The sequence below is a fragment of the Nicotiana tomentosiformis genome, chromosome 12, assembly GCF_000390325.3.
Source record: "Nicotiana tomentosiformis chromosome 12, ASM39032v3, whole genome shotgun sequence".
NCBI lineage: Eukaryota > Viridiplantae > Streptophyta > Magnoliopsida > Solanales > Solanaceae > Nicotiana > Nicotiana tomentosiformis.
This window is the reverse complement of record NC_090823.1, coordinates 57476493-57491144: the sequence shown is the minus strand read 5'-3', so window position 1 is coordinate 57491144 and position 14652 is coordinate 57476493. Positions and strand designations below refer to the sequence as shown.

Here is a 14652-nt window from a genome sequence, read left to right as displayed (position 1 = left end):
CAAATCTTTACTTTTTTTTGAGTGCATGTTATTAGAATAGATTGGGTACATAGTAAGGATTTTGAATCTCAGCTTTGAGATGATTTGACGGAGATTTGAGGTAGTTTGAATTGAAAATTTGAAGTAGAAGATGAAACATGAAAAAAAAAATGATATGTGTATTACACTGTGTATCATTTGTATATCATATATGTATCATATTTGTATCAAATGTGAATTATGTATATATCCATATATACATGTGCGTGATACATGCGTGAATACATGTTTGATACATGTGTCGCAAAAGAATTTTCTGAACTCGATCTTAACTATGAATTTTGATACCAAATCGGTCCAAATCACTTCCAAACTTCCTCAAAAATTGTATATTGACTCATCTATGTGTTTTCAATGAATTTCGACCATACCCATTGAAAAAGGTCCTTTTTTGCTTAGATTTTTAGAATCTTATATATATATCATCACCTAGTTTGCTACCTCATACATGAAATTTTCTTTCCGTCTTGCATCTAATGTTGCTGATCATGCTTTAAAATATGGAAGCAGATCTTTGTGTGTGATTCTTGGAGAGAAAGAACCATATTTATTTGGGTTTTTAATTTTTATATATGCTTGGCTACTTTTGATAAGTCTATGATTAATGGCTAGAGATTGATAAGTTGGAACTTATTTGGGACATTTATGTAAGATTCCCATAATTTTTTGACGTGTACATTGCTGAATACTTGCAACTTCAAGCACAATTATCATTTTTGCAAGATAGGCATTATCTAAATATTAAGAACGCAACTAGTAGATACACATTTATACAAAATCATAAATATTTAAAATACAAGTACAATTGCCATGCATAATTATTCAAACAACATTATTTGTATATAACAGTGTACACCTTAGTACATATTTGAAAAAAAGATAAATATAATACATGTAAAAGTTCATAGTCATATTTTATAGGGAATTATCCAGTAATGTCAGTCCATAAGTAAGTTAGTATAAAATTAGCCAATTCACAAAATATTATTAATATTAGCCAATTAACTATTTGTAGCTAAAAACTGTTAAAGTTTTGCTTTCTTTTAAGTGGGTGCTGTTGAAATAGATTGGATACATCTTAAGGAGTTTAAATCTCAGTTTTGGGATGATTTGGTAGAATTTTGAGGTGCTTTGAATTGAAATTTGAAGTGGATGAACATGGAAAAAGATGGTATACATATCACAATATGTATTATTTGTATATCACATATGTATCATATTTGTATCAAATGTGTATCACATGTATATTCATGTATACTTGTATGTGAGATACATGATACATGTGCCGCGGAAGAATTTTTTATGAACTCGATTTTAACTACGAATTTTGATATTAAATCAGTCCAAATCACCTCCAATCTTCCTCAAATTTTGTATATTAACTCATCTATATGTTTTCAACGAATTTCAACCATACCCATTGAAAAAGGTCCCTTTTTGCTTAAAAATTTTGAATAGTCTCTCTCTCTCTATATATATATTTTTTTATTTTTTTATTTGATCACCTTGTTTGCTACCTCATCCACAAAAATTTTCTTTCGGTCTTGAATCTAATGTTGCTGATCACCCTTAAAAATATGGAAAGAAATCTTTGCGTGTTATTCTTGAAGAGAAAGAATTCTTATTTATTTGAGTTTTCAGTTTTGTATGTGATTTGCTAGTTTTGATAAGTATATGATTAATGGATAGAGGTCGGTAGGTTAGAACTATTTGACACATTTACGTAAGATTCCTTATTTTATACAAATACACATCATAATATACAATTGATTGTACCTCGTGGGCGTCGTGGCGCTTGACTTTCAAACCTTAAACTGGATCTTTTCGTTGATAGTAATTTTGCATTATACTCACGATCGTCTCCTTGTCCTTATATACTTGATCCTCCTCAATTCTTTCTGAAAAATATTACTCCGTATCTATAATTTCTAAAGCTTCGTCTTCGGTGCATTCACTCTCAATCTTCATTCACAAACTCGATCATAGAAAGAATTGTTTTTGGACTTTTAGAATATTTTTGTAACAATAGCTTAAGGAGTCACCGCCTAGTTTAATTTTGGAAGATACCATTGTATTTGAGCGCAAATTCTGCACGAGATAGGCAGATTAAAAGGAAATGTGATAAGATGGTAATGAAAAGTCTTATGCAAATTCTTTATTTAGCAGGCAACTTTGGAATCATTATTGCATAGTAAATTAAGTATTTATTTTACATATATTTAAGGAAGTATCTTATGGAGACAAAAACTGTACCAGTAAAATGATGGCTCTTGCTCTTATAGGTAAAAGCTCTTACAAAAGAGTAATATAACTTCAAAAATCAGTTGTGAAGAAACTTGCCTTGTATGGTGAAATGCTGTGGCTTCCTAGATTGTATTATATTACGTCCAAGTAATTGGCATCCTGCCCCGACAAAGGCTCTCAAACATGTATGCATAAACATTTTCACGATATGAGCATTACACTTTGGTCCACACACATGCTGCATTTTCCTTCTCAGTCTGAATTGTGGTCTTCCCAACGACAAGCTTGCCGGAGAAAGCTGACTTGGCATACAAAACAGAAGGATCCACACTATTTTGTGTTGTGCGTATCCGTTGATTAACGTCTTCAGAGTCACATCTCTATGAAGACCAAATCGTTTAATAAAAGTAATTGGTTTCCTACCGGTCCAATAAAGAAGCTCAGAAGTTTTTCTCAAGTATGATATCTAAGGCTGGGAAAACAGCAGAATTCATTAAAAGCTCATACTTTCTTTTGTCATGTTATGTGAAGTGGTAACTACTAAGAAAATAACAGATTGTATGATGACATAAAGACCCACCTCTGAAAATAACATTTTTATGAGTTTGTACAGGATGCTTTCGCGTGCCATGTTAGATCCAAATTCAGCTCAAATTTCTGCACACCAGCATATATATTATCGTTACATATTAATTGTAGCGAAAACAAGCACTAAAGAGACATGATCAGTGAGTACTTTGTAGAAGGAAAATAAAAAACTATTGTAACCACTGGACAAGACACATCATCAACCTGAAATATCAAAGGCCCTAGAAATATTATTGTTTCAACAAAATAATTGATCCTTTTTTCTACAGAAGATAGACATTCTGTCCAAAGAAGATTAACGATCTAAGGAGAAAAGCTAGAAGAGACGTACATATCTTCAGGGCTCACATCTTCAAAGCTAAAAGGCCCTCATTGCATGTCCTTTGATAAAAAGAATATCAACGTCTACGCTAACTGGTTGTACCTTTTAGGATAGAAATCTAGCAGTAACAAACCTGAAAATCATGAAACCCACTGTGACCAGTCTTCAACAGAATTATCTGCGTCCTAAAAACATGGAACTCATACACAGATCTAATGATTTGGAAATAAAAGTCCCACACGCATTAGCATCAGCCAATAAGAAAAAAAATACTGTTTCAATATATCATAAGAGGGAGGAGTTATTCTATAACAACTACATCAAACACAAAGAAATAATTTGGCAATCGTTTTCTAATCAAGATAGTGCTTCTCTGCCTACCACTTAAAAACAAGAAGCCACAGTGATACGCAAACACTGACAATTTGGTAACAAAAAGAAACAATTGTGACCAAAGCCAATAATTAAATTAGAGATCAACACAAATAATAGCATATCATTTTAACCAACCATTATCACAGGCACCATTCTACTACGTCTTGTTACTTGTGAGGATGACTCGTCGTGTTTCCTTGTCATTGTTTTCAAAATACATTACTGTAAAGAAGTAGTTTCCATGTAAAATGCTTTCAAGAGACAAACTTCACCCTTGCCATATCTCAATTTCAACTTTATACACCAGAAAAGTGCACCAAATTTTTTTTAAGGTATGTTTAGGCCAGATTAGGGGCAGGACCATGTTTCCTATGCTAGTAATTGTGCCAAAATTCTAAACCAATTTAACAAGGAAGTAATCAAGGTCCAATCAATTAAAGCGCTTTGAAATGTTAGTCTGATGCAAAACATACTACACCTAGATGCATGTTAGTCTCATAAACAATTTCTTTTTAGTATCAATTATAGCTCAAAATTTGACAGCATGTTCAAGAGAGAGGCTAGATGAATAATTCCAATTCGTATATTTTCCTAAAACTAGCCCCAATCATTGAAAAAAGAGCGAAGTTATACACCAGCAGAATCTCAACTGCTTGAGCTATCATCATCAGAAGATTGAGATAAGCATCTTTTCTCTTTGGGCATTAAATGATGATTCATTAAAAATTGGCCAACTTCAGCCTTAGCCAACAGAGCTTCTTTGACCCTAATCTCAGCGTTAATCCTCGAGATAACGGCAGCATTGTTGATAGACTCAAAAGCAATGGAAGCAGCGGCGAGCAACTGTTTAGCCAAATGTAGGTTGATCTGGACGGGTTCAGTGCGAGGAAGGTTGAAAAAGGTGAAATTAGGGTTGGAACAGGGAGGGCACAAGTAATGAGCATGAGCAGGAGCAGCAACATCACATGAGAGGTGGGCGATGGAAGGGCATTTGAAGCAATGGAGACGGAGACGAGGAGGAGGAGGGTTGTTGTGGAGGAAGACTTCGAAACAGATAGGACAGAAGGAACCAGGGTGCGCCGCCAGTACGCAGGCGGTGCAGAGGCGGCGGTGGAGACCTCTGTAGGGAAGAAGGTGGCGGATGAGAGGTTGCCGGGCGGTGCAAACCTCACAACATCCAGATTGCTGCTGCATGGATCCAACCCTCACTTTCATTTCATCTGCTGCGGCTGCAGCTCTATTTAGGGTTGAATTACTTAAATATATGTCACTAAGAGTAGCAAATAGCCCAAATTTATTTGACTTGCTTAATCTGTTCAAGTTCGGAGTTTGTTTGGACTGGACATATTTTTCATTGCTAAATAAAATTTTTAATTTCCTATACACTATTTGAAACCTTATTACCCTTCTTAGTCAAGTTATATACAATTTATCAATTATATACAAATAAGTTTTAAATTAGTATCCCTTTATATTAGGAATTGAATAAGGAATATCAGTTATTTCCTTATCCATGTATGCTTGCTCACTCTCTTTCTCTTCGTCTCTCTATGTCTCTCTACTCTCCTTTATTTTTTTCCCAATTTTTCTTCATTTGATATTCTCTGTTTTTCTATGCTTTCTTGTTGTATAGAGTTTTAATGGATTTTATCAATGGATTTCAATCGTTTTAACTTAGCAATTTCCTTTCATGTTGCACAATTAGTGTTCAAATTGAAATTGTCAATCAATAAATTTTGAAGGTGTTTGACTCTCCACCATTTACAGCCATTAAAAAGCTTTGAAGCTTTGAAATCGAATTTGGGTTTTTAAAAACCATTATTTGTTTGGAATAGGTGTTGTTGCAAACAATTTGGAATATTGTTTGGTGTTTATATCTCAATTTTGAGAGTGTTTTGATGAAGATTAGACTTAATTTTGGCTGAATTTCAGATTGAAACCCGAAGAAGAAGAAGAAGAAGAGGAAGAAGAAGAAGAAGAACATATGACATACAATATACTTACGAAATTGTAGTAAAGTTATATTATAATTGTATGTAAATTGTATTATGTTGTAGTTATATATATATATATATATATATATATATATATATATATATATATATATATATATATATATTTGAATGTTGTATGAAAGTTGAAAAATAGTTGTATAATATATGAATCATTGTATAAATTTTGTATTTAAGTTATCAATACTATCTTTTTACATAAAGTTGCTGATATATATCAAAATTATATTAAGCGAGTAAGTTTTGATTGGAATTTAGAGAGGAAGAAGTACACACCACAGACAAAATATATACAAATTACATATTGTATAAAATTTGTAGAAAAATTGTATTTAAGTTGTATGATATTGTAGTTGTATTTAACTGGGTAGAAATAATATATGAAATTTGTAGATAAATTATAAATAAGTTGTATAATATATAATATATGTATATTCGTGTATGAGATATACATGGGAATCAATTGAGATATATTCAAGATACATGTGTCGTAAAGACATTTTTCAACCAATTTCAGTTATGAATTTTGATTCAAACCAGTCCAAATCACTTTTAATTTTTCTCAATTTTTGTATATAACTTTGTCCAAGTATTTTTGATAAATTTCAGCCACACCCACTCAAAAACAACTAACAAATTTTAGATTTCAAAGTTGAAGTTGAATATTCTGAGATTTTTTAATTGAAACTTTACAAATTTTAGTTTCCTTTCTCGACTTCACCAATAAAATGATTTTCAATGCTGAGACAATTGAAGTAATCGACTTTAATGATTGAATCAGTTTCCCCGTTTAAAATTTTTGGGATGAAAATTCCTATCTTCTTTTAAGTTAATTGTTGCTAATCAGTTGATCTGTCGTAATCCTTAAATTTTTGTGATAAAAGCTGCTACTGGATTTGATTGCTAAATATTTTCGACCTGGAGAGAAGAGGGGAGAGAGGAGAGAAAAAAAGGAAAAGAGTGTAACTAAATCCCTTGATTGAAGATACTAATAATGGATTGGGAGCCTTTTAAGGTGGAACGTATATAATTTGTAAGTAATCCTTGTTTAGGGCAGGTAATATACAAAATTAGAACAATTTTGGTAAATAAGTTTCAAATATTATATAAGAACGAAAAAAAAAATTCCTTGTTAAATTAGCATCTGATTTATTTCGGACTAAATATATAGCCCAAATTGACCTATAAAAAAAATTTGTGAAAGATATTTCTAAGAATATTCCTTTTTTTTTGTTAGGTTAGATCTATAGTCATAATAGGAAAAAATGACATTTCGTAAGTAATTATAAAATTATTAGAAAATAAATAAAGAAAATAAAATTTGATTTGAATTAGGCAGATTGGGCAATAACCCATTGTTTTCGTCAGAATCGTCTTTGTCCAAGTAAATGTTTGAGTAGAATTAGATGATGATGATAATGTAGACAATAAATTGTGTCGAAAAAATAAAATCAAGACCGAAAAATATCGCAACAATTGTAGTATTTGATTTCAAATAATATGAGTGTACAATCTCTATGAATCCTCTGATTCTTCTTTCCAATAGTAAATAAATTCAAGGGCCTTCGAGCTTGATCTTGAATATATAGTTGTTGCCATGAACGATGATCTTGTTCTTGACCTTGAGCTTGATTGCTTGAACTTGAACTTGATTTGTTCTTCGTTCTTGAGTTTGAACCTGACTTGTTCTTCGTTCTTGAGCTTGAACTTGATTGCTTGAAGCTTGAAACTTATGGAAGAATTTGCAGCGTTTGATCCACGAGCTCTTTCTTGCTTCTTGTTATAACTTCTGGTGTCTTTTCTGGGTTATGAATACCCCTATTTATAGTTGTGGGATGGAAGAGTTATGATAAGAACAAACTCTTTCCGACCAATCAAATTGAAGTGTGACAAGGCCGCATTTAATTGGCCAGAACATGTCACTTGCACACGTGGCGCAGTTTCATTGGTCATTTAATTTGACTTGGCATGCCTTGTCATTTTAACATATAGCACGATCCTATTGGCTCTGTCGTTTGACTTGGCGTATCACGTCATTTCACGCGTGGCACCAAACTGGGATTCTAGGAAGATTATATCTTAGGTCTGATGAAGTGGGCTCATTACTTGTAGCACAATTAAATAGGCTAACCCAATAAATTTGGACTTATTTATTAATCCGTATATATTGGACTTATATAACTAATCCTATTATATTAGCCCAATAAATTTATTTGAACTAATATATCTTGGATTTAAAATATAGCCCAAATTATTTTATAAATTTAAATCCAATAATTTTTGTATGCGTACAAATGCCCCTACTTTAAGACTTGTCAAAATATAAACCTATGAATATTAAAGACATGGCTTGAAGTACTATAACTATACTTTGATAATTCCAGCAAATTACAATTTGCTTATCAAATGTATTAACGCTACCTGACTTTAAACTTTCCAAAAAATTCCTTTCTAAAGAGTTTATATACAGTAGGATAATATCAAGACTAATTGCCATCACTGTAAATAGGAATTGTTGTCAAAATCTTAGTGCTTTATTTCTCATGGCACAAATGGATACCACATCATAATGCCTTCTTATGCATTTGCATTTTTTTTCCTCGCCATGATTCACCTTTTATTTCAAATGCTATTGGGTGCATGAATTATTTCTCATAGTTGTCTTTTGCATATACGAGACAACCAGACTCATTTCTAACTTGAACTCAGGAAAATCCACACGTTTTCGGACGTGGCACAAGATAATTCAAGTCGCTAAAACTCCAAATTTGACGGAATTTAACTGCTTTAGGAAGTCAATAAACTTTAAATTGGACACTGTAAGTAAGATTCCTTCTTGGAGTAAAATAACGTATGTGCCGCCATTAACTATGTTCTTCTAGGAGAAATTGAATTAGCTGACTCCCACATCGGTAATATACTATTGGAAGCCGTCTATGGAGATCTATATAAACTCATGCGCTCCTATTCGTTGAGCATCAATTTGCATTATTTGCAAGCTATTTGAGTCTAGTTTTGTAGACTCAGAAGCATTGATGCGAAGGTCATCTCCTCTTCTTTACTTGTGCTTTTCTTTCTTTGTAGTCCTTTTTTTTTTTTAGGTCAAACGAGAAGGATTTGTTCTTGTTTTACAAGATGATCTATGCATGAAGAAGACAATCATAGTGAGGGGATGAATATTCATCCCTGTCCAAATATTGAAAAGATTACTCTCAAGGTGACCTGAATATCGGAGAGATTACATTAATGTCGCTTGATTATCGGAGAGATTGAGATTACTCTCAATGTGGCTCGACTATCGGAGAGATTACTCTCAATGTGACTCGACTATCGGAGAGATTACTCTCAATGCGGTTCGACTATCGGAGAGATTACTCTCAATGTGGCTCGACTATTGGAGAGATTACTCTTAATGTGGCCCGACTATCGGAGAGATTACTCTCAATGTGACCCGACTATCGGAGCGATTTCTCCCAAAATGACCCGACTATCGGAGAGATTACTCTTAATGTGGCTCGACTATCGGAGAGATTACTCTCAATGTGGCTCGATTATCGGAGAGATTACTCTCAATGTGGCTCGACTATCGGAGAGATTACTCTCAAAATGACCTGACTATCGGAGAGATTATTCTCAAGGTGGCCTCAACTATCAGAGAGATTATTCTCAAGGTGGCCCAACTATCGGAGAGATTACTCTCAAAACGACCCGACTATCGGAGAGATTACTCTCAAGGTGGCTCAACTATCGGAGAGATTATTCTCAATGTGGCTAGACTATCGGAGAGATTGCTCTCAAAACGACCCGACTATCGTAGAGATTACTCTCGAGGTGTGAATGGATGGATACTCATCCCTGCCCAAAAAATCGGAGGCCATTTCAGGACGCAAAGGTTCATATGGCATATCGAAGTACAAGTCCATGGAAACAAATAGATGGACAAATCCTCAAACATCATATGGGAGGACAAATCCAAGGGGCTTAAGGTGCAAAGGGGCTTACATGCCCATCTTAAGATTGGAAAGTTATAGTTCCTTTTAAGGACAAACCCACGAAGAGGCCAACTTAAGGTGCAAAGGGATTTAAATGTCCATCTTAAGATTGGAAAATTAGAAAGTTTCAACTCGAATACTTGGTAAACTTTGAAGATTTGGCAAACTTCGCAGACTTTAACTTGAAGAGTGGTGAACTTTTAAACTTCAACTTGAAAAATTAGAAGGCTTGAAGACTTCAACTTGAAGATTTGGAGGACTTAAATAATTCAACTTGAAGATTGACAGACTTGAAGACTTCAACTTGAAGACCGACAGACTTGAAGACTTTAACCTGGAGACTTGAAAGGCTTAAATATTTCAACTTGAAGAGCGGCGAACTTGAAGATTTCAACTTGAAGACCGATGGACTTAAAGACTTCAACTTGGAGACTTGGAGGATTTAAATGTTTCAACTTTAAGAGCGGCGAACTTGAAGACCGGAGGACTTAAAGATTTGGTGAACATGAAGACATAGTGAATCTCCGGGCTTCAATACAAATATTTAGTAGCCTCTTAAAAGACTAAAATCATTCCATTGAAGATACCAATTTACCACAGAGGCTTGCCCCCTTTAAATCAAATGGGATCCAAAGTTTAACAGAAGAATGGTATCTTAGCTCGATTTTCAAGTGCTGATTGAATGGATTACATTCCATCATACTTCATTTGGACAACGATTGGGGGACTATGTATCTTTTGAACTTATGCGACTGAACTCAGAATGAAACTCTAAGCTGTCTACGTACCTCGGTGAAGAGGATCAAGTCATACCGTAGTTCAGAATGGGTAATTTTTTTTATGTCCTAACTTTTGCCTAGGCCGCCTCTTTCGAGGTTTTCAACCTAGCAGACCCTTTCTTTTTTGGGTGGTGGGCCGTACAAAGTTTAGACTCATGCGGGCCAGGAGTGTAGGAGCATGCAGTTTAGGCTCATGCGTCAAGGAGCGTTGCAACTTCAAGGATAATACTTCTTCAAAAACTTGCCATTGATAGGGACGATTCTCATGCCATCTGCATCAACCAGCTTGTAATCCCCACTTGAGTAAGCTTCTTGTACGGCATATGGCCCATCCCATTTTTAAGTGAACTTCCCTACAGGTTTATGGGAAGTAATAATGGGTCTTCGTATGGCAAGGACTTGATCTCCTACTAGAAAGGATCTCGGGCGAACTCTTTTATTGAAGGCGCGAGATAATCGAGCTTGATAACATTCAAGACTCTGTTGAGCTTCCAACCTATTCTCATCAAGAGCCTCCAACTCTGCTAATCGAAGTTGAGTATTTTCTTCATCAGTGATCCCTTCTTGAATAACCAGTCGTAATGAAGGTATTTGAGGCTCGAGTGGCAAGACGGCTTCGACTCCATAAACGAGTGAATAAGGAGTCGCTTGTGTTGGCGTGCGGTGAGTCATCCTAAATGCCCATAAAGCTTCTTCCATACAGTCATTCCAATCTCGTTTGGATTTGGAGACGACTTTCTTTAACAAGTTGCATAGAGTTTGTTGAAGGCCTCAGCTAGACCATTAGCGGCAGCATTGTACATCGAAGAGTTACGTTGCTTGAAGCCAAAGAGATCACAAATCTTGTTCATCAACCTATTATCGAATGGCTTTCCATTATCTATTATTATGTAACGAGGAATGCCAAAGTGATAGATTATGTTTACTCGGATGAAACTTGTAACATTTTCCTTCTTTACCTCCTTAAGAGCAACAACTTCAGCCCATTTTGAGAAGTAATCAGTTGTTGCCAAGATGTATAGGTGCCCACCAAAGGACTTTGGCAGTGGTCCAACAACATCCAATCCCCAAGCGTTAAACGGCCAGGATGCCACAGTAGGGTGCAACACTTCAGGAGGTTGATGAATAAAATTCGCATGGAATTGACAAGCCTTGCATCTTCGAGCGTAGTCCAAGCAATCTTTTACCATCGTTGGCCAATAATATCCCATCCTTTTTATATAAAAGTGGAGCTTTGGTCCAGACTGGTATGACCCACATACCCCAGAATGTGCCTTTTGCAAAGCTTGAAGTGCTTTTTATTCCACTAAGCATCGCAAGAGTACTCCCTCGAATGACCTTCTATATAGAGTATCTGTTATGCCCCGCAGTATTATATTACGATGATGTTACGCCCTGCAATATTACATCGATGTTATGCTTCGCAGTATTAAATTACGACGATGTTGTATCCTGTAGTATTATACATTGAGTTTGTCATAAGGTAATTGACATTAGTCCAAGGAAAAGATTATTTGGAGATTATAAGGATTATGCTATTTCAAACAAGTGATAAGTAAATTCGTGAAGGTGAGAGGGTAAGCAAATTAAAGAAAATGAGTTTTGTCGAAGTTTGATATTTTGGGGATAAAATACGGTCCGAGCTAAAAATACCCGATATTTATGGACTAGTGCCATACAAGGTATCACATGACCATGATAATAGGGTATATAGAGTGTATTAAAAGTGAGTAGTATTTTAAGTAATTTGAGGTAATTGATTAATTATTGGATAATGGAAGATTGCTTAGTTAATTAATATTAGTGGGTAATTAATTAATAAGTTTGGGGTAAGACTTACCCCTCCCCAACGTGGCAAGCATTATTTATCTACTTAATGACTAATTAAATAAGGTGGAAAGGTGTCACACTTTGACCAAGAAAAGTGACACCAAGCTTGGAATGTGGGGCCCACCCAAATATTAAAGATAATATTCATAATTAATTAATATTTTTCTAGTCTCTTAAGCACAATTTCAGCCAAGTTTTTCATTTCTTGTAACGTCAATTCCAATCTATTAAGAAAAGAACACAGTAACGTTCTTTCTAAGAGAGCTCAACCAAGCTTTCCATTTTCATGTAACATTATTCCTAAACTCTTAAGAAGAGTTTCAACAAGCTTTCCATTACACAACATTGATTCTAAATCTCTTAAGAACGGGTTTCGACAAAGATGATTTTGCAATAGCAACGTTATTGCTTTGACCATTTCATACGGACTGTTCCCTATTTCAATCTCGCCGTTACGTGTTTCATCACAATTAACGTGTGTTAGAGGAATTGTCAAGAGAATCAACTCAGGTATGTTAAGGCTATCCCTTATTTCTTTTGGCATGATCCATACGACACAAACGAAACGAGCAAATTTACAATTTCCATACATGACTCTATTCATAGAAATATTAGAGATGCTTATGTTCTTGATTCCCCATGTGTCATATTATTATTATATCTTCTATTCATGGATCTCAAAAAAATACGTATTTCATAAAATTTATCCGACAGGTATATTATTTTTATGACATTCTGAGAAAAGCTTATTAACATATTTCTTAAGGCATATTAATTTTTATGACATTCTGAGAAATCTTATTAACGTATTTCTTATGCATTTCATGCATTTATACATGTACATTAACCCATGACCAGATAGCATTATATACGCGTATATATGTATATTATATGTATATGGGATATGGGAAAAGGTTACGGCGTTATATACGCACCACCACCTGATCAGCTGGTATACGTTGATGATTTGCCCACAGTGGCTGAAATAATATGATGGGATTCCCTCAGAGTCTTGAAGATGTTATGAACGCATATACCTATGCATGGTATGACATTTATACGCATATGCATGACATTATAAAAATGAAATGATTCACAGAGCTATGCAAATATATATGTCGAGTCTTTTACTCTATGTTTCTCTCATGTCTATTATTTACTGATTTTCATTCCTTACATACTCGGTACATTATTTGTACTGACGTCCCTTTTGCCTGGGGATGCTGCGTTTCATGTCCGTAGGTCCCGATAGACAGGTTGAGAGTCCTCCAAGTAGGCTATCAGCTCAGCGGAAGATGTTGGTGTGCTCCATTTGCTCCAGGGTTGCTTATTTGGTCAGTATAATTAGGACATGTATTGATTGGCATGGCGGGGCTCAGTCCCGACCTTTATGATACTTATGTACTCTTAGAGGCTTGTAGACAGATGTCATGTATACGAATACTTGTATGGCCTTGTCGGCCTATGTTTTGAGTCTATAAATGATGATGTTGGCCAATTAGGCCCGTATGTCACGTGTATATGATAATGTAGTAAGAAAGATACGTTACATTGGTACTCGGTTGAGTAAGGTACCGGGTGCCCATCGCGACCCATCGGGTTGGGTCGTGACAAAAGTGGTATCAGAGTAGTTTGGTCCTAGGGAGTCTACAATTCGTGTCTAGTAGAGTCTTGTTTATGGATGTGTTGTGTACCACACTTATAAACAGGAGGCTATATGGCATTTAGGACTGTCACTCTTTCTTCTTACTCTAGATCGTGTGGTAGAGCCCAGTTGTAAGAATTCAATTTTCCAAACTCTATCTTATTCATAATAAGACGATGCCTACATCCAGAAAGACGATTGGTAAGGGATATATCTGTGGAAGAGTTGAGTTAGAGGAACTCGATTTTTGCATCATGCTTATGATGGATAAAGATGAGGTATTCAGCAGATCACGTGTATACTAAGATGTGTAAGTTTCTTGATAAGGATCCTTAAGGCAAGAATGCCTATCCACTCTTATGGTAAAAAGCAATGAAAGAATCAGAAGGTACAAGTTTCAACAAGTAAAATAAGCAAGATGAAGAAGGGTACGAGGTACCCAGTTAATAAAGATTATCATTATTTACCATTCATGGAGGGAGATATAAGCATTTTGAGTTACCTTCAACAGTAAAAGAGGTGTGTACAATTGGCCACACTGATCTAAGTTACGCCTTATGGGAGCTAATATATATGGTTTAAGAAAAGGACGGGATATCAGAATCCTACTGGGGTTAGAGTAACCCAAAATGGTGGATAGATTATTTGTATTAGTTGACGTTTCCGAAGAATATTACAAATGTGCTAATAGATCTCCTTGTGAGACACCCGGATGGTACACTCTAAAATAGTACAGCTAGATATGAGTACTAGAGAGATAGGCACTGGAAGCCTGGAAGAGATAAATATTACCTTAGTGTGACACCCGTCCCTACTAGAAAGAGAA

General features: G+C 35.1%; 1 long non-coding RNA gene across 2 annotated transcripts; it reads right to left on the bottom strand.

Moving 5' to 3' along the window:
- Positions 1 to 1757: 1757 nt before the first annotated feature.
- Positions 1758 to 4901, bottom strand: LOC138903637 (uncharacterized). 2 transcript variants are annotated; one of them, XR_011412969.1, is made up of 3 exons: positions 3203 to 4860; positions 2864 to 2940; positions 1758 to 2755 (listed from the first exon to the last, which is right to left on the bottom strand). It is a non-coding gene; the product is annotated as an uncharacterized lncRNA (long non-coding RNA). The 2 variants fall into 2 exon arrangements; XR_011412968.1 differs by having other exon boundaries at positions 1758 to 2940; positions 3203 to 4901.
- Between the last annotated feature and the right edge of the window lie 9751 nt (positions 4902 to 14652).